This window comes from Silene latifolia, chromosome 2, assembly GCF_048544455.1.
Source record: "Silene latifolia isolate original U9 population chromosome 2, ASM4854445v1, whole genome shotgun sequence".
NCBI classification, from domain to species: Eukaryota; Viridiplantae; Streptophyta; class Magnoliopsida; order Caryophyllales; family Caryophyllaceae; genus Silene; species Silene latifolia.
In genome coordinates this window covers 50,953,487-50,979,894 of record NC_133527.1, presented here as the reverse complement: position 1 = coordinate 50,979,894, position 26,408 = coordinate 50,953,487, and the positions used below count along the sequence as shown (strand labels likewise).

The window sequence follows — 26,408 nt, the reverse complement described above, 5'->3', positions numbered from 1 at the left end:
AATTGAGTGGAGCCGTAATATTGCACGGCCTCCATTATCATTGTGTACACACCTCCAGTGCTTTCTCACTAGCTGCGTCATCCGAAACAATTGACGCGGCCACCGGGCCTTCACGGTCTCTACCAAGATCTGCAGTCACCTCTTTCTCATTATCGGATCCATCATCCTCCATATCATCAAAGTCCTCCTCATCGCCGACATTATCAACATCCTCGTCATCTCCCTCGTCCTCATCACCATTGTCCTCCTCTTCATCATCGTCACCAACATGTCGCTCGTACCGTCGTCATCTACCTCATCATTCGAACCTCGTCTCCTGGACTTTGTTGCGAGCAGTGCTGATTTCACGGAACGATTTATTCGTTCAGCTATCTCCTCGCATTTCCACAAAGATAATCCTTCATCCTTTGGCTTTGAAAGAATGATTGCGTGCATTGTGTAGCGACAGGGTCACTAGGATGGTTCATCCCTCCTGTTAACCTTTTGAGCGTCATGGTGCATCTCGCATACCATGAATAGAAGACAGTAGCATTCCTTTGCATCTTCAAGTAAAGCTCATGCACATCCTACATTAAAATACAGATAATTGGACAATTGTTCAGTCAAAAGTGTTCATTCAAAAGTATAATTTTAACCTTAACAACTGTAATTCTAAGGTCCAAAAGTATAATTCCAACGGACGAAAGTGTAATTGTAAGATACAACAGTAAAATATTAACTTTTAAAAGTATTATTTTAACGGACAAAAGTGTAATTGTAACATACAAAAGTATTATTTTAACTGTAAAAAGTATAACTTAAATCGACAACCTTGTATAATTTTAATCGACAACCTTGTATAATTTTAAGCGACAAAAGTATTTTTTAACGGACAAAAGTGTAATTGTAACATACAAAAGTATAATATTAATTTTAAAAAGTATTATTTTAACGGACAAAAGTGTAATTGTAACATACTACACTATAATTTTAACTTTAAAAAGTATAAATTTTACTGACAACCTTGTAATTTAAGCAATTACTGATTAATATCGCAATTACAATTGTAGTGTAATTGTAGTGAAAGAAAAAGTATCTTTAAAACATTAAAATAGCACTTACATCTACAGCCCGAGCTTTCAACTCCTCGTCATCATCAACACCAGAAGGGAGTTCAATCTCGATGAACTTCTTCCTGTCTCGAACTTGAAGTCACTTGTAATGCCGTATCCCTAACCACATTTCCAATGGCCAACACTTGGCTGTCATCAGGCACCCCACCAATGCTTAACAGTTGTTTTTGTAGGCACCGAGGATACTTAACCACGGACCAAGTTAGCCGACCCAAACGGCTCTTGTCAAGCTCACCATGTAGTCGTCGAAAGCGTCTGCCGGTCCCAGTGCTTAATGAGGGGCGGTGGGTGTGGCGACAACTCTCACCACGGAAATCGAAACGTTGAAAGTACGTAATCATTAAGAAGGGGATACACCCCAAAGCAACGTCATTTATTTTCACCAAGATGTCGCATGACCTTCACCAAATTTTCCAAAGACATAAGTACACCAATCGTCTGCGTAATCGAGTCCACATCTTCAACAGCTCTCAAAAGCTTGAAGTCAACCCCATTGTATGACGTTGGAGTTAGGAATGATGACATTGCGAGCGAGAACAAACAGACTGCTGAAGTGCGGACCTCCTTTTTGTATTTTTTTTTAAAATGTCTTGGAAGACAATTCCTAAATTAATGCCTTCATTAACCCCTTTTATGTTGTACGCTTTTCGCCATTTATCTTTCAATTGCTTGTTCTCCGGCGCTTGAGAATCCTTTTGGCGGCCCGTAGGTACTAGATCAAGAGTTTTAGGACCAAGTGGTAACATAAAACAGTCATACACGTCATGCTTGGTGACCATGAACTCCTTATCCTTGGCCCGAAAAATATACGATCCATCTTTGAATGCTTTGAGAAAATCTTTAACATACCCCATCGGATATGTTTTGAGCTTAAGCTCCAGAATACCACCGAAACCAATCCTCCGTACCGCATCTCATTTGTGCATCATTAAGCTTTTCAAGGAGCTCAACCAGTGCTTCGGGCGGCACTTGATGACCACCTTTGCTATTTTCTTCGTGTCTGGTTTATTTGGTTTGGCTGGTTTGGCAACAACAAGCTCCTTACTCGACTTAACAGGCACCTTTGCTTTTTTGGACTTGCCTGATTTACCCTCATTTCCACCTGACATCTGTTAACATTACTCAAAATTAATTGTTAAATACAAAAAAAAATAAGACAAAAAGAAAATTTAAAATTGTAGCAAAGATAAAGTGTAATTATAGCGATCACAAGTGTAATTCTAATAAAATAAATGGTTATTTTAACAGCAATGAGAATACTATCAAGCAAAACAAAAGTGTGATTGTAGCAAAGACAATGTGTTATTTTAACTAACAAAAGTGTAATTGTAGCAGAGGAAAGTGTAATTCTAACAAAATAAAGTGTTATTTTAACTGGCAACAGTGACATTTTAAAAGAAATAAGTGTGATTTTAGCTGTCAAAAGTCTAATTGTAGCAGCATAAAGTGTTACTTTAGCAACAAAAAGTGTGATTCTAACAAAATACAGTGTTATTTTAACAGGCAACAGTGACATTTAAAATTGTAGCAGCATAAAGTGTTATTTTAGCAACATAAAGTGTAATTATAGCAGCCACAAGTGTAATTCTAATAAAATAAATGGTTATTTTAACAGGGAACAGAAACCTATCAGCAAAAGAAAAGTGTGATTGTAGCAGCACAATGTGTTATTTTAACTAACATAAGTGTAATTGTAGCAGAGGAAAGTGTAATTCTAACAAAATAAAGGGTTATTTTAAAGCAACAATGATGACATTTTAACGAGAAAAAGTGTGATTTTAGTGACAAAAGTCTAATTGTAGCAAAGATAAAGTGTTATTTTAGCTTACAAAAGTGTGATTCTAACAAAATACGGTGTTATTTTAATGAGACTACATTGTAATTTTAGCAAAGAAAAGTGTGATTTTAGCCGAGAAAAGTGTGATTCTAACAATATAAAGTGTTATTTTAACATACTACATTGTAATTTTAGCAAAGAAAAGTGTGATTGCAGCAGCATAAAGTGTTATTTTAGCATAAAAAGTGTAATTCTAGCAAAAGGGTAATCAAAAGTGGGATTTCTCCAACAAAAAATGGATAAACTGTAATTTTAACAAAAAAAAAGTAATTGTAAGCAACAAAAGTAGGATTTCTCGAAAAAAATATGACTAATCTTAATGAATATGAACATATATACTCAAAACGTTAGTTGACAAAATACAGTGATAAAAAATAACTGTCGTTCATGTCCTAAATGTGCTAAAAATAACTGGCTAATCAAAATGAAGAAACCAAAAAAAAGTGATCAAATAGAACAAGACATCAACAATGGTGACAAAGTATCGTGATCAAATACGATACAATAGCATAACAATGTCCAATAAATTAAAAAAAACGTCTAGATAAATGAAGAGAACAAATAATAAAACTGTAAAAACCCAGAAAAAAATCATAAAACTATAAAATCCCCAAAAAAAATTACCTTCTGAAGTGATTGAATGGACGACAATGGCAGTTTGCAAGTGAGCAAAGAAAATGGAGAAAAAAACGATAATAAGGTAGCAAAAAACCGATAAATTAGGGGGATTTTTAGAGCAGTTTCGTCTTGAAATGAATGTGATTTAATTTGGGGCAAATGTTTTGGGGGAAAATTAATTTTGAATAATTAAGAGATGGAAAGTGGGGGGAAGTTTTTAGGACGTGTGTGTGTGTGATGTTTTGATTGACAACCTGCTGCATGCATGCTAATACCCACCCTATGAGTGGTAGGAGGAGAGAGGTAATTATTTTAGCCATTAGAATAATATTATTAGTTGCTTTTTACTTTTAATCTAAGCCATTCAATAACATGATCTAAGGGATGACAATAGAACTCATGGACTCAAGTGTAAGACTTGGACTTAGATGATCTTATTACTATATATATATATATATATATATATATATATATATATATATATATAAGATGAGTTCAAATGAGTCCACCTAAAATGGTGAGTCCACTAAGTCCTAATCCTAGCCATTGATTTTCTAAGATTGATGGTTGAGATTTTAAAATTATAAGATGAAAACTTTAAAGTTTTATAAACGAAACTTTAATTTATGAGTGTAACTTTAATTATTTACAATTATAACTTTAATATTTAAAGTCATTATATAAATAAAAATTTAAATTTATGTTATAAAATTTTATTTTAATGATTTATAAATGTAACTTTACTGTTTTAGAAGTGAAATTTTAATTCTAAAAATTGAAACTTTAATTTTTTTTAGCCAACTTATAATATAAAAATTTGAATTTTTTTAATTTCACTGATTTATAAATGTAATTGTAATGTTTTACGACTGAAACTTTAATGCTAAAAATTGAAACTTTAATTTTTTTAGACAATTTCTATTATAAAAATTTGATTTTTTTTAATTTTACTGATTTATAAATGTAACTTTAATATTTTACGACTGAAACTTTAATGCCAAAAATTGAAACTTTATTTTTTTAGACAATTTCTAATATAAAAATTTGAATTTAATTAATTATACTGATTTATAAATTCTATGTAAATATTGTCATTTTATGAATGTAACTTTAATGTTTTACGATTGTAACTTTAGTTATAATTTTTGAAACTTTATTTCTTTTAGGATTGTAACTTTATACTAATTTGAATTTATGTAATGTAATATACATGAAATAAATTTTAGTGAGGGTCAAGTGAAACTTTAGTCAATATCAGTGAAACTTTAGTCCATATCTTTGAAACTTTAATCCATATCACTGATCCATAACCACGACACCACCACTGCCTCTGGCCACCAGCCACCACCACGCACCACCAATTTGAAAAAAAAGAGAGAAGACCGCCACAACATCACCACCACCACCAACAAAAACCACCACCACGTCCCTTCTGCCACCACCACCACGCCTACCACGACCCTCTGCAACCACCACCAGGATACAAGCACCACCAGATCTGGGAAAAAAGGGACCCGCACCACCACCACCACACCTACCTCCTCCTCGCCATTTACGATCTCCCTCCTCCTCTCCTCCACCAACACAACCACCTGCCCAGCCCCACCAAACCCGACGGCCACCTCCTCCTCTCCTCCTCTGTTGCTTCTTTTCTTTTTTCTCTTTTTATTTTCAGATCTTATTTTTTTTTTATTTTTTTTTTCCAGATTTGAAACCATTGTTGGAGGGAAGGACGTGGTGAGGGTGCTGCGTAGGTGGTAGGTTGGTGGCGGGTTGTGGTTGGGTGGTGTTGTTGTCGTGGGGTAGGGGCTGCCATGGTGGAGGTGGTGGTAGTCGTGGGGGTGAGGGCTGCCGTGGTAGTGGTGAGTGAGGTGGTTGGTGGTGGTGGTGTCTTTTTCTTTTTTTTTTTAATCGTTTTTTGTTTTTTTCAGAAATTTAAGTCTTCTTTGTTGTTATTTGTTCTCATTTTCACTCTTTTTTTGTTCTTCTCATTTTATTGTGTTTTGTTCTTCACATTTTCACTTTTTTTTTTGTTTTTTCAGAATTTTGTTTTGCTCTTCTCATTTTTTGTTCTCATTTTATCGTCTTGTTATTTTTTTTTAGACATAGATCTATTAAAATTATAATTCTTTATTAAAGTTATATTTTTTCTATTAAAATTACACATTTCTCTATTAAAATTATACTTATATCTATTAAAGTTAAAGTTATACTTATTTCTATTAAAATTATACTTTTCTCTATTAAAATTACACTTATATCTATTAAAGTTAAAATTACACTTATTTCTATTAAAATTACACTTAGCTCTTTTAAAGTTAAAATTACACTTATTTCTATTAAAATTACACTTTTCTCTATTAAAATTACACATTTCTCTATTAAAATTACACTTATCTCTTTTAAAGTTAAAGTTACAGCTATTTCTATTAAAATTGCATTTATTTCTATTAAAATTACACATTTCTCTATTAAAATTACACTTATCCCTATTAAAGTTAAAGTTACACTTTTTTCTATTAGAATTACACTTTTTTCTATTAAAATTACAGATTTCTCTATTAAAGTTACAGCTATCTCTATTAAAGTTACATTTTTCTCTACTAAAGTTACACTTATATCTATTAAAGTTACACTCTCAAGGACTACAGTTTTACTCTCAATAGACTCATGTTACATGTTTAATATGGACAAAAGTTACAGTCTCAATGGACTAAAGTTACACTCTCAATGGACTGAAATTACACTTTAATGGACTAAAGTTATACTTTTAATATGGACTAAAGATACACTCTCAATGGACTAAAAATACACTTTAATGGACTAAAATTACACTTTAATGGATTAAAATTACACTTTAATTGACTAAAATTACACTTTTAAAAGAATAAAGTTACACTTATAAGTCACTCAATTCACAATGAGTTGTGTTAAAATTGGAAAAATTCAAAATAATATTTGTCGAAAAAACTGACTTACACTCGTAAAACGCAAAATATATTGTAAATTTGCTTCAAATTTTCAAATTTCAAAATAAAATCCGTCAAACCGCAATTTTTTTTTTGTTAAAATTACATTTTTTTCCGTTGAAATTACACTTTTAAAACAGTGAAAGTGTAGTAACATTTGTATAAAGTTTCAGTCCAAAAAAAAAATTATGCTCAAATTTTTTTTTTGTGTATAATTAATCCATTAGTGAATGTATAATTAAAGCTAGAGAGAGAAAGTGGATTAATTAGTGTATATGAAACTCATTAGTGCTAAATATGTTTTTTTTGCTTTCAACCTCAACCATCCTTAGTGGGATATCTAAGGGATGTAGTGAGGACTTATGGACTCAAATATATAGGTGGACTCATTAGAACTTTACTATATATATATATATATATATATATATATATATAGAAATAGGATCCTGTGCGAACCTAAAGTTCGGTGCGAACTTACGAACTAACACACAAGCCCCTCAGATAAAATAATAAACGACCAATATTAGACGCTCGTTTAACTCTTACAAACCCCAACCCCAACCCCAACCCTCACTCGTACCTTCCTGTCTTTTCCACCTCCTCACATCCACCTCTTCCTCCCACCGCTGTCCTCTGACCACTGTCATCCAACGACCACGATCAGCTGCCGACGGCGCGCTCTTTGTCGCACTCTGTTGCACAAACCACAACTATTATTGAGTTCTGCTCAAATTCATTGCACCAATCCTCCAATTTCGATCAAGTTTCATGTAAGTTCTTTAATTTCGTAATTATTCTCATATTTTTATTAATTATTTCCGTTGTTTTAAAGTTTCCCCCAAATTTGAAGTCTAACCCTAATTAATCTAGGTATAATAAGCTTCATTAATGGTGATTAAATGGATGAATTTTAATTTTAATTTGGAATTAAAACAGGGGTGTACAAGCATGTGTAGGAGCTATGGAATAAGAAACAATCAGATGTTATGAGGTTCATTTTAAGGACGCGTTGCTGGGAATATCATCAATTACCTTCAACCGTTAGGATTATCCATCCATCCCGACCCGATAAGGCTCGTTGTCTTGGGTACAAGGCTAAGCAGGTATCATATTGTTTCAATCATTTTTTTGTTTTTGAATATTTTTGATTTTTTTTTTTTTAGATTTGAAATGTTCGATTTTTTGGGGGAAATGTAATAAATTGGGGAGAGCTTGTGTTTGTGATTGATCTAGTTTCACTGATTCATTTGCGAGACGGTCTTTCAATAATGGTAATGTGAGACAGTCTTTCAATGATGTTATTAGTTAGTCAGGTTTGGTTCATGGCTTGACAGATGTTGGTCTGAGTTTCGGGAGATGTTGCTGACAGGGTATGGCTGACCGCGGCGCCGACTGATGTTGATGTTGATCGCTGGCGTGCATGACTCGGGCCGGATTTTAAAATACTCAGTTGTAGTACTCATTCATAGATCTTTCCTAGTTTCAACAGAAAAAATGTGAAACAGTCTGCACAACTGCTGAAAACCAAGGCTTGTTACAACTGTTTGTTTTCTTTCCCATTCCATGATGTTGTCAATATATACATTTTGTTGTCAATATATCCATTCCATAGTAGGCCATATTGTTTCATCTTTTCAAATTTTGGTGCTTGCTAGAGTCTCTATATTTCATTTTTCTGTGACTTCTTTTCCTGGCCATATTGATTCTTTATTGTATGAATATGATGGTGAAAGCTGACAAATTTTGCTCCTTTCTATCAATTTAATGATGTGCATTGATTAGTTGATGAGCAGGCTGTTAATCAGAGATGGTGCAGAAAAGCTGTTATCATGAAAACAGGTATTTGAGTACTTCTTAAGTCCACTAACATCCCCAACGGACCCAGGGAAACATGAGGCTGACAATATCAAGGGAGAATAAATTGACGGTAAGGCTGGTCAAGAAGCAACCAGGGAAGAGGCTGAGGCAATAAAGTATGATACAAGAAGCGGAACAAGAAGCAAAGGTCGAAGAAGAACAATTGAAAGGACTTGACACTGAATACATTGATGGATAAATGAAAGACACTGTCAGTTTTTGTAATGAATCTGTCATTGGTGAAGGAATGATCTTTTGACTATGTAAATATCTAATACTTCCTAAAGTAATGTACATGCCACATAGATTTCATGGTTCTACTTCATTCTATGTATTGTTCCCTGCACAACAATTTTGTTGAAAAGCATGTAATAGACTGTGTCGTGAGACCGTCCTATGCAAAACTCGGCGATATTTTTTGCTCTTATTTTCTCATTCTCACAGCATATGTAAAATTGGGGTTGTGTTTCGTCAGGGGTAGGAGATAGGCAAGACTCAAGAGTAACGATTTGTGTCATCGTCTTCCGCTTTAAATGCTTTAGATCAGTTTCCTGCTTTAATTCACCTTTTCACGCTCAATCGGTAAATTTTTTCAAGCGCATTATAGAATTGTGACGCATATACCCTCCTATTGTTAATATTGAGTAATGATCATCACTGGATTACAATCTGGAATAAAGTACACGAGGGAATCACAAGAATTTCGAAAACAAGTGAATTCACATGAAATATTGATTTAGATTAGCTTTAATGGAGAATTATAAGATTGTAAAACTCATTAAGTTGCTAGATACAAATTCATTTTAAACAATGGGGACGGGTATCCTAAATTAAGCACGGGAAAGGGTTAAGAGTTGTATTTAGGATACTCATCCTTCGGTTGATCCCATTAAGTTGATTAGCATGCTAGATACACTAGTTTACGCTGTTAGATACATAACTTTAGGTAGCTAGATACACTTTTCTTTAAGTTTCTAGATACATTTCTTTAGCTATCTAGATACACTTCTCTAAGTTGGTAGATACATACCTCTTGCTAGCTAGATACACATCTTTACCTTGCTAGATACACTATTTTCCTTACTAGATACATATCTATGCCTTGCTAGATACACTTCTCTAAGTTGGTAGATACATACCTCTAACTAGATGGATACACACATTTACCTTGCTAGATACACTCTTTTCCTTACTAGATACTCCCTCTATTTTTTTATATATGACTTTCTCACATTTCGAGACACTCCCTTCTCTCTTCAATATCTCTTAAAATATAAGACTAAATATTATGATATGTATACTCATATGAAAGAGTTTTTCGTAAGGAATTTAATGGTACCATTTTTATATTTTTTGAACAAATATATTCTTGTAAATATTAAAGTCAAAGGCTTACGTCGTAAATGCAAAACGTCATATATAAAAAAATGGAGGAAGTACATATCTATGCCTTACTAGATACACTTCTCTAAGTTGGTAGATACACACCTCTAGCTAGTTAGATACACACATATCTATGCCTTGCTAGATACACATCTCTAACAAGCTAAATACACTTTTTTTGTTACTAGATACATATCTATGCCTTGCTAGATACACTAGATAGAGCCATAAGATTAGATCTTAAAATTCGTGATGTAGTACTATTAATTAGTTATGTATATTCATTTATTTCGCTCACAATGACTTGATGAGGTATGTCACGAATGATAATTAATTCGAGTAGAAAGAATTTGTATTAAATGACCTTTTTAGAAAATATTTTATCTTGGTAATAATAATGTCACATTTGCTTTGAGATAATGCAAATAAAAACTTCGCTAAGTACACTCTATTACCTTGCTAAATACACATCTCTGTCAAGCTAGATACACTCCTCTAAATTGTTAGATATATATCTTTACCTTATTAGATACACTTATTTACCTTATTAGATACACATCTCTTTGAAGTTAGATACAATTCTTTAGATTGTTAGATACATGTCTTTACCTTGTTAGATACACTCGTTTTCCTTACTATTTCAAAAATCATACGGAGTATCTTCTACTTGAATAACGACTAAGTAATTTGTGTATCTACACAAGTAAAAACGTGTATCTAAAGTCTATTACGTGCGTTATTACAATTTTACATCTTCTTACTGCCAACCACTCTACCCACCACTGCCACACCACCATCGACTCAACACCCACGTCAACATTGTCACCGACCATCCCAGACCTTACCGGCGTCCTCCACCATCCCGTTAACGAGACAACCAAGTGTCACCGAACCAGTAAACACCGACAAGCATACACATCAACAACAACAACCATCATCCGCCATCGGCGACGAAATCGTAACATACAATGGATGTTTCCGACCCGAAATATCTCGATGCAGCACCAAATACTCTTACTTTTTTTTTGAAATGTTACTTCTATTTTGTAGATCTGAAATTTATAAAATCAATTTTTCATAATTATACCACACCAAAAACCAACTGGCGATGAGGACATCAACGCCGATATGTGCCTGGGTGATCAGAAGGGTTGAAAGACAGAAGCATTGCCGACGCCAAACATTATGGAACGCTGGAGCCTGGAGAGCCAACGGAGACTGATGCGCGGGATCGAAGATGAGGAAAGGTGAAGGAGAGGCGTCTTCTGGATGGAAAATAGAGGAAACAGTGGTCGTCATATTATCGCCGACGACATCTGAGGTGAAGTCAGTGAGGCGGCCGTCCTGGCGACGTTGGAGGTGGCTGTTGGTGAAGTAGTTTGTGGTGACTAGTGTAGATGGAGAGAGATTTAGGGGTAAGTTAGTGAGTCAAGGCCTTATCTGATTTTGATATATGGGTGTAAGGTAGTTCGTACAGTTCGCACCGTACTTTAGTTCGCACCTGACCCCGACCCTATATATATATATATGAGATCTTTGCAATTTCTGATTTTTGTCAATATTTCACTTTAGTTTACTGTATAGACTTGAAGAAATGACATATTTGTCTTAAATGCTCACTTCTTTTCAATTTGTAACTATTTCACGCAAGAAATTCAACTTTTTTGTGGAATCGGATCAGTTATCGTATTCTCGGATATCCGATCCGAAATTTCCGGATATCAAAAGTCGGATATCCGAAGTTTTCGGATCGGATATCGGATAGTAAATTTTTGATTTTTCGGATTGGATATCCGAACCGAAAGTTGGATTCGGATTGGATATCCGATCCATGCTCTGCCCTAGTTGGGGCATCCCTTCAAATCTTGCTAAACTACTTCCATTTAATTGGAGTGATGCTTTGATATCGATCAAAGCATAATTTTTCAATTCCTCATCAGTTAGTTCCAAACCTATGATGATGTTTGCAGTGTCATCATAACGTATTGATAACTATTATGTGCAAAGAATGTAAATTAAATGAACTAAATACAAAGCAATATGTTAAAGTAGTACCTCGGTTTTGAAGAATATTACGTTGCCCGTGAAGGATATCATCTGATAGAAGACTCCAGGTTGCCTCCCAGACTGTATTTGGCATGGACAACGTCCCAGATAACAATAAAGTCGCAAAACGGTTTCTAAGATAAAATCCAGAGGCCCATTCGCTTGCTTGCTCTATCGCATCAATCCAGAGGCCCATTCCCTTTTTTTGCTGATGTTTCGGCTTGCACATCTCCGTCTTTGTCTGTCGCAAATAATGTCCTCTTGCTTGATGGTGTCAATGACTTCGTGTTACTTCCAGTTTCATTTTCTGCATCCTGCATTTTTTTCCTGTTTGCATAAGTTTAAGTTCTAATAGATCATAGCCTATGATAATTTGTGTTAATTTTGCGTTCATTTACTATATTTGGATTGAATTTCATACCAGGAAAGAATCTGATTGTGTTTCACTTGTGACGACACTTTCCTGTGTGCAATTGTTACATATACTTTAAATAATGATAGTCTTAAATTAAGGAATTATTAAGGAAAATCTGTCAAAGATAGAATACAAGTGTTGTTTTACCTATGTCATATTTATTGTTGAAAGCTTTTCCAGAGATTCATCTTTATGTATTCCCTTGACAACACTATCATCTTGTAATGGTTCACAGATTATTTACAATCGCTTAAAAGTGTGAATGTAATTCATTTTTTTTGCGATTAATCTTTGAAGGGATAATTATGTTTTACCTTTGCAATGCTGGCGGCTAAGACTTCATTCTCGTACTGAATTTTCTCCTGCACATATCATGTTAATATTTTAAACTCTTTTAAGTAGATTGTATTTCCTGAATGCAAAAAATTATAAATTCACTACCAAAATACAGCCCATTGAGTCCGGTATTTCACTTGTGGCAGCAATCATTTCCTGGTTTTAAAATGTTAAAATTGTTAGCTAAACGATTTCTGATATTTGGTAAAATTTAATAAACAATTTAAACTGCTTTATTACCTCTATCATTTTGTATTGTTTAGTCCATGCTTCTATATGTCTCAAATCATCGCTGTAGTCCACAACAGTGTAGCACCTTGAACTTAATTCCAGGTTGTACCTTTTGTCAACTATTAACTTGAGTACATACTTCTTTCGTAACATTGAAGTTAGTTCCTGTGGCACTCCTAGCACATCTCCTACCTGTGTATATTTGAATGTTTAGAGAACTTTTTATGCTATGATTAAGATTATATGTAACAAAAGTATTAGTGCGTAATATAATTTAGTGATCATACCTATTTTAGTTTGTCTAAACATTCCAAAGGAGTCTTTGCAACATTCTTTTTGATTTGTTTATCATACACGATTAAGTTTGCCTTTGCTCCACTATCATCGCTGATTAAAAATGTCACCTAAATCTGCATGTATCAAATATGATTATGTCATAAGATATTTATGTATACATAATGATATCGTATAATAAATATACATGGGATTTTACCTTGTTGCTCTATCTTCGCTGCCCTCTTCATGTGCAATACAACTTTCGTCTGAGCAGTACCATTTGCCATGTTTCTTCCCAACTGGACTTGTACACTTTTGGCATATAACGGTACCATCCAAAAGTGTCGTCTATTTCAGTTAAGTATGCTACTGTCACATATTTGCTTGCCTGTTTTGTACATCTGATTTTAATAAGTATTCAAAAATTAAAGAAACTAAAGTAATGATTAATAAAGTTTGTGTATCATGTAAATGCTAACCGATTCAGTACACATGATTTCGTGTAGTGTCTTGCAACTATCATCCAATATTGTCTTGTTCTTGCTTTCAACAACTCCTTTGCTTCTACCAGGCCTTGCTCTTAATATGCATTATTTGGTGTGTTATATGAAGTAAACTTGTTTATGTTTAAAACAAATTCGGTTTTTTTGTATGTGCCCACCTTGTCCTAATATCATGTGCCTCTGGTATGTCCGGATTAACATAAATTTTGGTCGCATCGTTGTGGACAGCGGGCCGCCCACGGGGGCGTTTGGTTGAGAAGCGAGGGACAAGCGTTTGCATTTTGTATGGAGTCGCCACCAATTTTTATGGGAAATTGGAACCGTTCGAATACCTCATGTCATGTCAAGACACAAAGTAGTGACATGAACACTAAGCAATCGTTACCCTTAGCATTCTATGTCTAGAATGACTCTCGTGGATGCCAATGAACACGGGTGCTCACGGAGATCTGGAGTAAGGGGTGAGGGTACGTATTAGGAAGCTCTTTTGATCGAACACCTAATCCCGCCCGCCTCGATAGCGGCCTCTACTAATGATTAGGGAAGTTATTCGTACTTGATATATTGTCGGCTATATGCATGCAATGCAACATCCATTAAATTAATCCTAACATGTGAGAATTAAGCTAAGTCGGTTGACACGTAATTAGCAATCAATTGGGTCGAAGTAGGATTTAATGTTGATTGACATGTGAAAGCATACAAGCAATAAAAGAAATACAATAAAAGAAAATTACAACAATGGAAATTACATCAATTACAAAGGATAAGGCGATTTATGTCGAAAATACCTTTAAAACGGATTATTTGAGAAAAAAAGAAATAAAAGAATAAAGCACGACAGATCAGAAGGTGATAATACGAATATTAGTGAATTAATACGTAAACTAAATAAACTACGTCAAGGCGTAAAAGGAGTTCGAGAGACAGAACTCATCTCGAACAGCGCGGCAGAAGAGCATGCGCCCTTTGGAAGAGGCGGCGATTCTTGCGTCTGTTCCAAGGGTGAGTTCTGGCTGTGAAGCCGGAACTGCAAACCGTTAATGTGAATTGTTAATTTTATGGACTAATTACGACAATTGACTCGGATGAAAGTGATTAGCAGATTATTTACATATGATTGAGGTCATAAAAACGGCAAAACGTGGATGAGACGGAAATAAACGGATTGATTATGTGAAGGGCCGATGTTAATGAATAATTAATAAAACAAACTAACTAAACTAATCAATTACTAAACATGATGAATGTGACAAATATATGACTAAACAGGTGAAAGTATATCAAAGGTAAATTCCAGAAACTCAATATGATGAAATTGAACTTCTAAAACTCGAATTGAATATTAATGACGAAAACCCGCGAATATTGGTTATAAGGGATTTAAGTCGGAATGATAATGAACTAAACATGTGAATGATGAATGAATAATATACATATGAATTATTAATGATGAATAATTATACGAACGAATTAACAGACGAACAAAACAAAAGAAATATTTTTGATACGAATTTCAGAGGACGGAGGAAGAAGAAAAGAAGCAGGAACTGCGGCAGCCTCACGAAGAGGCGCAGCAGGTGCTGCGCTCCTTCGAAGAGGCGCAGCAGTTGCTGCGTCTTTTCTCGACGTCTCTCACCGGAAATCCGCAAAAAAGGTTTTAAAGACGGCTTTAGAAATCGGTTTTAATGAGGTACTTTCGACGTAAACCTTACAACGATGATACGATAAAATAAATAACAATAGATAAAGAGGAATTATTACACCCTCAGACTTACATGTTGACGGAACGAGATGAACTAAGAAGATCGATTAGTGAATGCTCGACGCGAATGCAAGGAAAGAATGCCCTCGTGAGAGGAAAACGATTTAACAAGTTGATTAATTAGATTGATTGAGTGTAGTGGTCAAATTGGTCGGTCATGCAACGGAGAGGCTGGTACCCGGAAGGATCCGAGCTTACGTGGTCGAAGGTTCAAGCACGTAGGCGCCAATTAGTAAGAACGAAGTCTAGAATGCAAAGGGAGAAGAGAAGGGCGGACACTCGCGTGAGAAATATGAGGAACGAAAGCTCCTATTTATACTAATCACACGGAGGTTTAGGGTTTCGGAGACTCTTTGGAAGTGAATCTCGGAAAGATATAAAAAAGATACGTAAATCATGCAAAGAAGGGCCTGGAAAGAGGCGCAACGATCCACTGCGTCTCTTGGAAGAGGCGCAAAGACTGCCGTTGCGTCTATTCCTGTGGAGGTTTCCTCCTGTTTAAGAAAGATTTCCGTGTTTAAGTTATGGTAGGACGGAATTGATTAGATTATCTTTAATATCTTATGTAAATATTACGGGATATTATTTGCCAAAAGATAAAATTTGAGAAATATGGAATAGAATTATCCAGGAACATTCCGAACATTCGACTCGGGATTTAACAAACTATCGAGAAAATGGAGACGGTTTTTGACCCGGACTCGAATGCACTCTAATTATCGCCAAAACGACCGTATCGGGACGTAGATGACAACTAAGAGGTTGACATTAATATTTGAGCAATCACTTGACGATAATCTTACGAATTGTCACAAATCGTTCCGCGAATCAAACATGCGGCCCAATCATCACCGGGTGGTTTGCGAGAGGTGCAGAAACGAGGTGTCTACAGAGCCCCCACTTTGACTGAGGCTTGGACAAGGCGAAAGTCAAAGTATAGCCCTCAGGTCAATCGAAGATTACAACCTGACGACTATGGCGACGCGAGGCGGCTCAAGGGGTCTAAGCCAAGGACCTATCGTCGGGAACATTTTAGAGTCTGTCGACTATCGGGGAGGGTCGTTTAAAGTCCATTAGACTACGTAAGGAAGCTCGCCAGCCACAAGAAGAGACCATACCTGAGACTTAATCGAACTTCGCGGGGAAACAAGAAATACTGAAAGCAGCAGGACGTCGGTAGAAACTGCTGAGGATCCGCTTGCGTTGGTCTCAAGCGAACTCTGGCGAAATTTGGAGGCTGAATCTGCTTGCGTTGGTCTCAAGCGAACTCTGGCTGGGTGACCATATTTCCGACTTCGGGGAATCTGCTTGTCTCTGTCCTCAAGCAAACTCTCGTTGGGTGATTATTTTGACGACTAGGAACATCTTGATCGTCATGGGAGAAACTTCGAGTGAGCAAAGATCGCAAAATACTACTGCTACCGGATAAAATAAATTGAGCAATATTTGCAAAAATGCTGCGCGGGATAAAATGAGTTTGGACAATACTGCAAAATATTGTCGCGCTGGATAAAACGCGGGCCGGAACGAAAGAAAATCGTCGAAACGGACCAAAATGGTAAAATAGCATTTGAAGAAAAGGCGCACCAAAGATGGGCCCACAAATAACGAACTCATAACGAACTTTTGAAAATTCGTATGGAGGGAACAAAAGGAAGAGGCGCAGCAAGAGCTGCGTCTCTTGGAAGAGGCGCAGCGCTTTCTTGCGTCTTTTTCCCAATTTGGCAATTCCTGCGTAAAAACGCGAAATCAGAAAGGTTTATGTTTCATTATTCGAAACTCATTTTCTTCAATTTCTCTCTCAAATCTTCACCATTTCCGTCTAGGTTGGATTCAAAAGCTTGCTTTAAATATGACTAATCGAGGTATGTGTCTTAATCTTTGCATTAATCATCCATATTTGTCGAATTTCTAGCCGCAATAATTAGGGTTTTCGACCCATTTGATCGAAAATTTGGGGCTTTTCCCCCAAATGGATTTGTCTTGCCAAATTGATGCTAGGAATGGATAATAGGTAATGTTAGGAACATAACCATGTATTTGCTTCGAACTTTTGTCGAGTTTTGAGCCCTTGAGCGAATTTTGAGACGGTTTCACAGCTAGATCGCAAATTGCTTCGAAAATGGCTTTAGGATTGCCCATTTGTGATGAAATTTGATATTTGGGACCCTTGGATGATGGGTAAACTTCCTGTCATCTTGCAATTTTGGTTTGTGACAACTTTTTCAGGACACTCTTCTAGGGCATAACCGCCATTGTAGCGAAATGCTGCCGAATTTTCGACTTGAACCCGGAACTAGGCTTTGACTCGGACTTGACTTGACCCAATTTGTCACATGAGTGATCGGGTTGGCGAGGACATGGCCAAGGATGGCCAGAAATGGGGAATTCCCGGGCCTTGGAGGCTCGAAAATTTCTTAACAGAGGCTTGTCGTCACGTGACGCGGCCTGAATTCACTTTAATGTTGCAGGTGATGATGCTTCTACTTCTGGGAGGACTCCCATGGATGTAGACGCTGCTGCTGTTGAGGAGGCTTTGGAGCAGGCCTTCACCGCTGCGGTGATGGCTGCTGCAGACGAGGTTCCCGAGGAGGAGACCGCTGATGAGGAGGAGATTCCGAGACGGGCCCACCTCGGACGAGGGGTCGTCGGTGAGGGGAGCTCTGCGTGGCCGAGACTGGGAGAGTAGGCACCTTGTGTGGGCTGCAGAGGGTCATTTGTCCTACAGGACGGTGAAGAGCCTGGTAAATAGGAATTCCCTAACTCATTACCTACCCCTTTCTTCTTTTGTTTAATTTACTTTCCAATTTACTCAAAACTAAAGATAGCTTTATTTCGAACCATAATAGGAGGCTGGGAACATCCGGTCGTTCTCGGGGTATACGACGGCGATGGAGCATTACGAGCGGCTGTCGGCGGAGGAGAGAGCCATGATCGAGCGTGGGGCGTTCGGTCCTCTGGTTCAGGTCTGGAGGGATATCGTGAAGAGGAAGTTGCGGGCCAACCTTAGCCTGGTTCGCGCTTTCTTGGATCGATTTTGGGATACGACTTCCACGTTTCACCTGCCTTTTGGTGAGGTGGGAGTCACCTTGGAGGACTACGGCATGATTTACAGTCCGCCGTGCGGGATCGAGGAGATGGTGTGGCCGGAGAGGCGGCATGAGGGCGGATTCGGCCGAGGCGAGGAGGTTGATCGGTGGAAACCGTCGCCGAAGGCTGTTGCGGTGCCGGGCCTGGTACCCAGTACCTATGTTCGAGATTACTTTGCGGGGAAGACCCCGGCATCGGTGGTGATTGATGGGAGGGAGACCGCTCCTCCTCCTTGTACAGCTGAGCAGAGGGCTCGTCTTTGGCTTTGGTGGTTCTTGTCTTCGATTTACCTCGGAGACAAGGGCGAGAGGCTGTCGACGAAGCTTCTCCCCTTTCTTTCTGACTTGAGTTCCCTAGAGCGTTGGGATTGGGTCACTGCTGGTTTTGCGGTCCTCATCCGCTTTATGAGGGCCATGGTTCGTCCGGAGTTGATGGAGAAGGGGACTTCTCCTGGTGCCGTCGGACCTGGGCTACTGTTGGAGGTATGAACCTTCCTTTAGACCAAAGTAAATTCTTTTCTTTGTTGAATCACGAAAGATCGTCATTGATTATTATGCTTTGCAGGCGTGGGTGTACTCTTACTTTCCGGGCCTCGCGCCCAAGAGGACGGAGCCACTGGAGAGGGCCTACCCCGTGGTGAGGGACTGGGTCATGTGCCGGACGAAGAGCAAGCGTTCTTCTCACAACGTCTACCGGCGAGATGTGAACGCTCTTCAGCCGAGCAGCGTGAGTATCCTATTTGTATGCACTTATTCTTCTCATACTTTGTTTTAAATTGATCTTAGGAATGACCTTTGCCTTCATATCATTGCAGTGGGTGCCCAGACCTTGGGCGGAGTACGCTGGAGCGCCTCCTTTTGTCGCTGAGGTCCTTCGACCTAGGAGCTCGAGTCGGCTGCTGTTGTGGACATCGATGGGTCCTGTGTGGTATCTAGGCGAGCGGTTAGCCCGTCAGTGCTTTCGGGGCGCGTTGACGGTTCCCGTCGATCCTCCTAGGACGATGTTTAGGGAGCCTTCTGAGGCTGAGAGGGAGGCGGACTTGGCTGGTGCTAGTGGTGACGACCTTCTTCTCCCTGACGAGGATTACTCGGCGTTCCTTTACGGGAGGTTGGCGTATTGGCCGGTAGTGGTGAGTGTCTTTTGCTTCTTGTTGGATTTTGATTTTCGAGAGTTGCGACGAAAGATCATCGATTAACGAGAGCCATTTGTCTTCGTAGGAGGTTGAGGCGGCGGGCATCGAGCCCCCAGAGTACCCCGAGACCTTCGAGTACACTGATGCTACTGGGAGGACGACGATCTCCGAGCTGCGTGACTTTGACGTGGCTGTGACGGACGGATCTTGGCCTAGATGATCGGCAAAGATCGATTCGGAGGGTGAGTTCCTATTTTGCGCAGTTTTTCGTGTAAGAACACATTTGATTGAACTTGTTCGGTTTACTTGAAAATTCTTTTGAAATGCAGGTCGCGCCATCTCGGTTTGTGGCACTATGGAGGGTGGCCAACCGGCTACGAGCTACGGCCATTGAGGCACTCGTCGGCGGTCGAGGTCGTCAGGTATGAAACTCATTTGTTTTTCCTTGATCTTTGGTTTTTCAGTTTTGTTTGAAATGATTGACATGAGCCAATTTCTTGTTGTCCACAGGCCGATCGTGAGCTGGAGCGAGAGTTGACCCAGTCTCGGGAGGAGACGGCTCGTTTGTCGAGGGAGCTCGAGTTTCGGGATGCCGAGATCGCCGCCCTTATGGCGAGGGTTGCCGAGTTGGAGGGTGCCCAGCAGTAGTCTGCGTGGTTTTGTTTTTTGAACATTTTTGGATTTGTTTGGGGCGCAAGCCCCCAGTTTAGATTTGGACTTGTTTGGGCGAAGCCCCGATTGCACATTTGAACTTGTTTGGGCGAAGCCCCGGTTGCTTGTATATTTGCTTTTTGTTGTATATACGACGGCCGAGTGCCTTTTTTTCTTTGGGTTGCGTTATTTGTACCGCAGTTAGCTTTTGAACAGGTTTGGTAGACAACGGTTTACACCGTCATCTTTCGCCGAAATTTACATAGACAAATCACGTAAGACATACATTTTTATATACACATAAGGCCTTTAATTAGTGCAAAATGAGACTCGAAAGGATGTGAAAATGCAAAAATTTTGTCGGAAATGACCGGACGGTAGGGAGGGTTACCCCCGAAAAAAAAAGAAAAAGAGAAATCTATAAGTTAGAAAATGGAAAAAATGGAAATTAAGAAAATGAAACGACTAGGTAAATGTTGAAATAAAAAAGAATTAAAATGAAAACTAAATATAAAAGTGTGAGAAAAGTGGCGGAAAATGTCGATGTTGCCTCGAAATGCGCGCTTGTGGATTAAGGAAACCTGAAGCATGGTAAATTACTCGGATTTACCAAAATAAAATCCCGTAGGAATAGGAAATTATTCGCTTATAGAATTAGGAAAGATCCAAACGCGGAAATCACAGAAATAAGGTCTGGGAAGAGGCGCAGCATGAGTGCGTCCCTTTGAAGAGGCGCAGCAGTGCCGCGCTGTTCCCAAGCGTGTCGGTTCGACGGATTTTTGGAAAGACAATTAGTATAAATAGAAGCGTCGACGAAGCTTTAAATCATATAATTCTTCCGTCTCTTCTTCGTCGATTTACACATAAAAACTCTCAATAAATTTTCAAGAGAAAATTATCATCATGAATACTTTAGAGATTCGCTTGAAGGAATGGACTAATGAGTTTTCGAACATTGAGAAACATGACATGGGTGCTTATAACCTTGGATCTTTGTTGAGTTTGAAACTCATTAAGGTTGTAAAACCGTTCTTGGACGCTTGCCTTGATTATTGGGACCCAAATTACCATGTTTTTGCGTTCCCGGGAGGTGATATTTGTCCTTTTAGGAGGAAATTGTCGCTATTGGCGGGTGGGACCCCGAACATTTACCCGCCATCCCTTCGCGCTCAAGGGTATAAGAGCAAGTTTAGAGATTTGCTTGGACTTACTAGACTTGAGGTAGATCGCCTTGTTACTCCGAAGGGCGTGAGGATGCTAGATTTTATAGACCGATTCATCAACAGGGCCGACCCTACTGTCTCTTATGTTGCTAGGAGGAGAGCATTTGGCTTCGTTTGCTTCATGTTTATGTCTTTCGGGGACATGTTGATGAAGATTTGAGAGGTGATCCTCGTCTATTGGGTCTTATTGAGCAAATGGAGGCTGCAGAGCCCACTTGTCTATGTTTGGGGAGATTATCTTGGGTTTGGACAATAGGAAATCCAACCGCGATCTTCCATTTTTGGGGAGTCCCGTTATCCTACAGGTAAAAGACACCCTTTTCTCTTTTTTTTTTTTTTTTTTTTTTTTTTTTTTTTTTTTTTTTTTTTTTTTTTTTTTTTTTTTTTTTTTTTTTTTTTTTTTTTTGTTTGTGGGTGTCTAATACCTGTTTTTGGTAGGTTTGGCTTATGGAACGGCTCCGATTGCTCGAGCCCCCAGTACATGCACTTTCCTATCATGCCCGTATGATTTCGATGAGGACACGACTGTACATGGTGGACTTTACCCGGGTCTGCGATTATTGGAAGAACAAGCTGAAGAATGATGATGGCCCGCTGATCAGATGGGTCGTTCCATGGTGGCACCTCAAGTCTCTCACTGGAGTGTCTTCTTTGGATCCTACTAGGTCCGCGCGCATTCCTGGATTGGAGTTTATGGTATGCATCTTTTCTGAGAGATTGATGAGGCAAGTCGGGTTGAAGCAGATGATCCCTAGGCTTGACACCGTTCCGCAGGTTGCTATGGCGCTTACTACAGAGAGCCGAAGAGAGTGGGCTATGAAGTGGGCCCAAAGGAACATGTGGTTCTTGAACTTCTCTTCCAATGCCTTGTGGGTGTCGGACTCTTATCTGATGTGGTGGAAGGCCGCAACTTCGGAAGAGCGCGAAAGACTGAGGAAGCGCGAGCCCGTTGACTACAAGGTGCGCGAGGGAGAAAAAGAGAAGGAGAAGCATCTGACTGAAGGAGAAGAAGAAGCCGGGTTCCAAGTCATTCATCCTTCGAAGAAATCGAAGACTACTCCTGTCGCCGAGATGGTGGTTGGCAAGAATGGAAAAGTCAGGCCTCGAGAAAGACCGTTGGTGATTAGGTCTGAAGTGGTGCAAGAGCGCCCGGCTCGAGGTCGTGACAAGAAATATGACAAGAACGACAAGGGCAAGGGAAAGATGGAGGAATAGCCCAAGTCTTATTTATTATTTATTATTATTATTATTGCTGTAATAAGAAAGGAGGGATTTTTAGAATCCTAGCCTAGTCTATTTTTATTATTTGCCGTATTATTATTATTAGAAATTTGAATGAAATAAAAAGGTTAAGCGGTTATGAAACCGTTGTGATTTTCTTTAATTATTCTTGTCGAATTTCAAATGCAATGCAAATGTCCTTCTATTTACATTTTAAATATAACGGTGGGTTGAATCCCGTGAAGGATTGCCTACGTATTCACTTTAAAAAAAAGCGAAATCAAACCCTTGCGCGTAGTTCGAGTAAATGTAAAAGAATAATTGTTCGAAGCAAGAGCTTGTAATGAACATAGAAAATAAGCATGAGCCTTTGCTTACTCGGGAGGTGCGAATTTAGTTTGTTTGATGATATGAGGATGACAAGTTTGCCAAGATGCACGAGCATAGTGACATTCAAATGGGCCAGGGGCCGTTTATTTAGTGCCACAAGAGCGACACGTAGGTTTACGCGAGGCGCGTTTTTGTTCCTGTTCTAGGCATAGTATCGTTTCAGTTGGTCGAGATTTGTGGGATTTGAGAACTCATTCCCGTCTAGGTCTGTGATTCTAACCGCACTTCGGGAGTATTGATTTGACTAGATATGGTCCGGCCCAGTTAGGTTTGAATTTTCCCCTTGGGTCGACAGGTAAAAGAGCTCTGACCGATTTAAGAACTAAATCTCCTTCTTTGATGTTTCTTGGTCTAACCCTTTTGTTGAAAGCTCGTTTGATACGTGCTTGATATGTTTGGACATTATGTAAGGCACGAAGCCTACGTTCATCCAGGAGGATGAGTTCTTCGTATCTATCTTTCTTCCAATCGGCCTCCGGAATTTGACTTTCGAGTAGGATGCGCAGGGATGGTATTTCTAGCTCGACTGGTTGTACGGCTTCCATGCCGTAAGTCAAATAGAAAGGAGTAGCCCCAGTGGGCGTCCTAACTGATGTACGATACCCCCATAAAGCAAAGGGTATTTTGCTTGGCCAATCTCTATAATTGTCAGTCATTTTCTTGAGGATTGTGACGACATTCTTGTTAGCCGCTTCTACCGCGCCGTTAGTTTGTGGTCTATAGGGCGAAGAGTGGTGATGCTTGATTTTGTATTTGGCTAGCAATTGTTCGGTTTCGGCTTGGAAGTGGGACCCATTATCACTGATGATCTCATGTGGGCAACCATATCGACAGATGATGTTATTTTGTATGAATTTGGCTACATTTTTGGCCGTAAGAGCGGTGTAGGAAGCCTCTTCTACCCACTTGGTGAAGTAGTCAATTGCTACTAGGATGAAACAGTGACCTCCTGTTCCGGCTGGGGTTATTTTCCCAATTATGTCAATTCCCCACGCGGAGAATGGCCAAGGAGATGTCATCGTATAGAGCAACGAAGGAGGGACATGTTGTATATTCCCGAAGATTTGGCAGTTGTGGCAATGTCTCACATATTTGATGCAATCGGATTCCATTGTGGTCCAATAGTACCCTAGACGTGTGATTTTCTTTACCATCATAGGTCCACTCATATGAGGACCGCATTCTCCGTCGTGGACTTCTTCCATCACCTTTCGTGCCTGTGAATGATCAAGGCACCGTAGGATTACACCAAGAGGTGTTCTTTTGTATAATTCTCCTTGCATGAGAACGTATTGTGAAGACAATAGGCGTATAGCTCGTTGTCCCCTCTTGTCCATATCTGGTGGATAGGTATCATTAAGCTTGAAGTTCAGGATTGCTTGGAACCAAGGTTCCTGTGCGATTTCTTCTTCATCGGTAATTTGATGGACATAAGCCGGCTCCGACCGTCGTTCGATACACAAAGGCATTTCCATCATGTAATCTGGCATGTTTATCAAAGATGCAAGTTTCGCAAGAGCGTCTGCAAATTGATTTTCTTCTCGAGGTAGGTGTAAGTAGGTTACGTGATCAAAGAATTGAGCGACTTGGTCTATCCTAGCCTGATAGGGTGCTAGGCTTTCACTTCGGATTTTCCGGGATCCCGTAACTTGGTTGATGATTAGTGACGAGTCTCTATGCACTCGGAGGTTTTTGATGCCTAAGCTTACTGCCGCTTGTAGTCCAATTAGACAAGCCTCATACTCTGCGGCGTTGTTTGTCACCTCGAAGTCGAGTTTGACAGCAATCGGTGTATGCTCACCTTCAGGAGAAATGAGCAACACTCCTATCCCAAATCCTCTTAGGTTTGATGCTCCATCAAAGTATAGGTCCCAGGAGTCTACATCTGTTTGAAGTATATCCTCGTCGGGAAATGACCAAGTATCTATGGTTTGTGCGTCGTCGATGGGATTTTCTGCGAAGAATTCGGCGACGGCGCGACCCTTTATTACTTTTAGTGGCACATATTTGAGGTCAAATTCCGAGAGCATCATGGTCCATCTTGCCAGGCGTCCGTTGAGGACGGGTTTCTCGAAGAGGTATTTGACTGGATCCATTTTGGAGAATATCTTGACGGAATAGTTAAGCATGTAGTGACGTAGCTTCTTTGTTGCCCACACAAGAGCGAGGCATGTCTTTTCGAGTTGTGAGTATTTGCATTCGTATTCCAAGAACTTCTTACTTAGATAGTAAATAGCTCTTTCTTCACTTCCTACGGTTTGAGCTAGCATGGCACCCATGGCGGTTTCGGTTACCATAAGATACAAACCAAGAGGTTGATCTTGTTGTGGTGGCATGAGCACTGGTGGTCTAGCCAATATCTCCTTGATTCGGTCGAACGCCTTTTGACAATCATCATCCCACATGGTGTGTTCTGTTTTCTTGAGTTTCTTGAAGATAGGCTCGCAAATCATCGTAAGTTTCGATATGAATCGACTTATGTATTGAACTTTTCCCAGGAATCCTCTGACTTCTTTTTCTGTTTGGGGTTGTGGCATTTCAATCAGAGCTTTGATTTTGGAAGGATCTATTTCTATACCTCGTTGGCTAACGACGTATCCTAGGAGTTTACCAGACGTTACCCCAAATGTGCATTTCTGAGGATTGAGTCTCATGTTATACTTCCGCAGCCTTGCGAAGAACTTGCGAAGGTTCGCAATATGTCCCTCTCTCTCTTTGGACTTGACGATCATATCATCTACATATACCTCAACTTCTTTGTGCATCATGTCGTGTAAGAGTGTAGTTGCGGTGCGTTGGTATGTAGCTCCGGCGTTGATCAATCCGAACGGCATTACTGTATAGCAATAGGTTCCCCATTGGGTGACGAACGCGGTCTTATGCATATCTTCCATGGCCATCTTGATTTGGTTATAACCCGCATACCCATCCATGAAGGATAGTAGTGCGTGGTCTGCAGTATTGTCCACCAATATGTCGATGTGAGGCAGAGGGAAGTCATCTTTTGGACTCGCTTTGTTCAAATCCCTAAAGTCAACACAAACTCGGATTCTCCCATCCTTTTTGGGTACGGGTACTATGTTAGCTACCCAGTCAGAATACTCGGAAACTTTGATGAACCCGGCTTTGAATTGTTTGTCAACTTCTTCCTTAATCTTTAGAGCCCACTCTGTTCTCATTCGTCGGAGCTTCTGTTTCACAGGCTTGAAACCTGGCTTAATTGGAATTCTATGTTCGGCAATATCCCTGTCGATCCCTGGCATGTCTTTGTAGGACCAAGCGAAGACGTCTTTGAATTCATTTAGGAGGTCTATGAGGTCGGCCCGTTCGGTAGAGCTCAAGGTAGTCCCTAT

At 39.2% G+C, this 26,408-nt stretch overlaps 1 long non-coding RNA gene across 1 annotated transcript; it reads left to right on the top strand.

Moving 5' to 3' along the window:
* Positions 1 to 7,067: 7,067 nt before the first annotated feature.
* LOC141642738 (uncharacterized) lies at positions 7,068 to 8,820 on the top strand. The gene is made up of 3 exons (XR_012543407.1): positions 7,068 to 7,306; positions 7,473 to 7,639; positions 7,871 to 8,820. It is a non-coding gene; the product is annotated as an uncharacterized LOC141642738 (long non-coding RNA).
* The last annotated feature ends 17,588 nt before the right edge of the window (positions 8,821 to 26,408 follow it).